We start from the raw sequence: 3,626 nt of genomic DNA, 5'->3' as shown, positions 1-3,626 counted from the left end.
CCTAATCCTTCCAGCCACACTGGGCCCTGGGGTTTACTCAGCCTCTAACAGAAATGAGTACCAGGAATTAATTAAATCATTTTCCTGGGGAGTAAAGTGTGGCCAGCGTCATCTTTGAGCCGATAGTCTAGAGTGTGTGGGACCCTCAATGTCTCACAACCCTATGGGCCTTCACGGCCTAGTACAGGGATAGCTTTACTTACTTACTTACTTACTTACTTACTTACTTATATATATACAGGGTGTATCACAACTCAATGGCAAAACTTCAGGTACGGACTCCTCATGTAGAGAGAAGAAAAAAGTATATGACAACATGAGTGCAGAAATGCATATAATTACAGAGTAGTAATTGTGTCTGCACTCCAATGAAACGAATTGGTGACATGAGTGCTTTCTATTGGTGGGTCAACCTTTAATTGGGAGGACAGCTCAGTGATTATCATGACATCACCTGTGATTACTTCATGATAAATTTTCCTCTGCCAATTCTTTTCAGTGGCATGCAGACACAATTAGTACTCTATAATTATATGCATTTGCAGACCCATGTTGTCATAAACTTTTTTCTTCTCTCTACATGAGGAGTCTGTTCCTGAAGTTTTGCCGTTGAGTTGTGATACACCTGTATATATAAACTGGTGATGGTCAACCGTAAGTGAAAGAGGTAGTGTTCAGTATAGTAAACTGGTCAACCTATTGATATATTCAGTTCAGTCACTTGTTATGTAAAACGGAATCAATGTGTTGATTGATGGTATAAAAACCCCTAAATGATATCAGTAGTCTACAGCGCATACATTGTCTTCATTTTATTATTTTATGATGTAAAAACTGCTAAATTTTTGTGGCATGAGATTAAAATGGTAAGATGGCTGTGAAGGGATACTGCAGTACTAAGAATGGTAATGGTAAAGGTAAAAGGTAAAGTTGTCCCTGAGCTTAACTAATTAAGAACTGTACCATAAAGGTTCATGGGGGGTGGGTTCTATAGAGCCACATTTTCTTGACCTTGGCATTAGTTGGAGGTGAGTGGTCATATTCGCGCCCCGGCCGCTTTACCGCCAGGGAAAGAGCCCCCTGTACCCATTGGATAGGAGGCTGGGCCCCAGAGCCGGTTTGGATTACATCATCATCATCATCATCAGTAATCTGTCAGACGACAGGTCCACAGTCTCTTCCAAAACAGTTCCTCCACTTAATGTGATCTAGAGCTTTCTCGTTCAAATGACAGTATCCTCTTCTGTCCCCAAGCTCATCCAGCATCTTCTTACGTCTTCTTCATCTTCTTGTCACTTCTATCCGCCCCTCTATCTTTCCTTCAATAACTTCTTTTAGAAGGCAGTTTCTGCGTAAAACATGACCAATCCAATTAGCCTTCCGTTTTCTTATTTCGTGTAGGATATTCCTCTGCTCACTGACTCTAATTAACACTTCTTCATTTCTCACATAATCGGTCCAACTGATGATCTCCATCCTTCTCCAACACCACATTTCGAAACTTTCCAGATGTTTCTGATCTACTACCCTAAGTGTCCATGTTTCAGCCCCATACAGAGCTATGCTCAAAATGTAGCATTTCACTAGTTTCTTCCTCAAATTTAAGTCCAATTTGCTGGTAAAAATATTCTTCTTCTTGCTAAATACAGCTTTTGCCATGGCAATCCTGGATTTAATTTCACTAGTACACCTTCCATCATCTGTTAACAAGCTACCCAAATATTTAAAACATTTCACATTCTCCAGTTGTTTTTGGTCTATCTTTTATGACTGGGGTTGGTTGCCTACATGAAGAACACGAAGAAAAGAAAATTCTTGACCCTACTGGGATTTGAACTCCAACCCCTTGGTCGTCTAGCCTGTAGCCAGTCGCTATACCGACTATATTTTTCTGGCTCCCACTGTAATGTTTTCTGTGTTTGTAATCCTTTTTGTATACACTCGCATGTATGTCTGTGTGTGCAGAATGACAATATTCTGCTGTTCAGATGAGTAGGAATTTCAGTACATAGCCGCAATGTCATGTAGCAGATATATCTGGAATCTTAGAAAGTGATTTTGTAGAAAGACTTGCAGATTGTGATGAGAGTGAATTATCAGACACACATGAAAGCAGTAAAAGTGTCTTCCATGATGAAGAAGATGGTGTTTTGTTACAAGACAGTATAATTTACATTGATGGTGGTGAGAGTGTTCTTATGACTGACACATTTTCTGTAGAAGGGTATGGAAAATTATAGTGGACTAAGAGATTTTTACAAGAAAATGTGGACCTCAGAATAGTGTATAGGGTGTGACTAACATTTTCAATATATTTAATTTATTTTCTGATAAGGATCTGGTACAGAAAATTGTGGATGAGAAAAGTCACTGTTCAGAGCAATTGAAAAGTTCTAGAGGCAATATTTTTTCCAAGGGGTCCAGAGTAAATGATTGGCAGCCATGACAGTAGAAGAAATATATATTATCCTGGCACTTTTCACGCTTGTGGGGCTTGTACAGAAGCCCAATCTGCAGATTTCTGCAATTCGTAGATAAAACTTCCAAGGATATTCTTGAAGGACTGCAAAATATGTTCTGTCCCTGACCTAGGTTAAAAATTCCAGACCTTATATCAATGTCAACAAGAGACTTCTGTTGATGAATCACTTACCCTGTGCATGTCCTTCAAGCAATACCTTCCACTGAAATCATAACAGTTCAGAATAAAGGCATTCAAACTAAGAGAGTCAATTTCTTGTTACCTGTGGTCCTTCACAGTAGATATCAGAAAGAAGACACCCTCAAAATAACAGCAGTAGTTCTAACTTCTCCACAAACACTGTGCATTTTGGCTTGAAAATTAATATATTTCTGTATATGTGGTGACATTTCTAAAGTCATGTAATGAGGATTGTATGGTTACATGAAAATAAACAGGAAGACTGGTCCTAAGAAATAACTACAGAAGGGCAAGGTTGTTGCACGTCATGATGGTCCTCTTTGCATTCTGAAGTGGAGTGATGAGGAATATACCTGTGATCTTGAATTAATGTGGTGCAGAAGTTCAGACGATAACAGAGAGGTGGAAAGAAAAATAGAATTACGTGTGTATGATTCATTATAACCAATACATGGGTCAAATTGATAAGAAGACCAGCTGTTGTAGATGTACTCAGTGGATAGAAAGAGAATGAATAAGGGATCCATGAAATTGTTCAGAAGACTACTTAATACCACAGTTTTCAATTCCCTCATCTTATACAGGAAAAGGTAGGTTGGAAGGTTAGCTACTTGAAAGTCTGAGTAGATTTGATTGAGGGGTTACTGGTGAAGTGTTCTTGCAGCATAAAGTGCCAGATTTAAAAGGTGAGAACAGCGCTGTAATGAGACTTACAGAGTGGCATTTTTCCGTGAAAAATATTTCCAATGGAAAAGAAATGTGAGCCAACAAGACAGTATATGGTCTGCGGCAAGTGTTTCAAAAGATGGGAGACTATTTATTTTTGTCAGGACTTTGATGGCACATGGTAGCGTAGTTGATTGAGACACTATGCTACAAGCTGGAAGGTCATGGAATTGAATCCCAATGATGTGGATTTTTTTTCAGTTTACTTAATCCTTCCAGCCGCTCTGTGGCCCTGGGG

The 3,626-nt window shown here is 39.1% G+C and overlaps 1 protein-coding gene across 3 annotated transcripts in view; it reads left to right on the top strand.

The window, feature by feature from the left end:
* The window catches only part of LOC111873467 (peroxisomal acyl-coenzyme A oxidase 3), a 31,989-nt gene that overhangs the window by 17,839 nt on the left and 10,524 nt on the right, over window positions 1-3,626 (top strand). The window lies entirely within an intron of this gene.

This window comes from Cryptotermes secundus, unplaced genomic scaffold, assembly GCF_002891405.2.
Source record: "Cryptotermes secundus unplaced genomic scaffold, Csec_1.0 scaffold333, whole genome shotgun sequence".
Taxonomy (NCBI): domain Eukaryota; kingdom Metazoa; phylum Arthropoda; class Insecta; order Blattodea; family Kalotermitidae; genus Cryptotermes; species Cryptotermes secundus.
The sequence above is the reverse complement of the archived record's forward strand: the minus strand, read 5'-3'. Positions and strand labels throughout refer to the sequence as shown.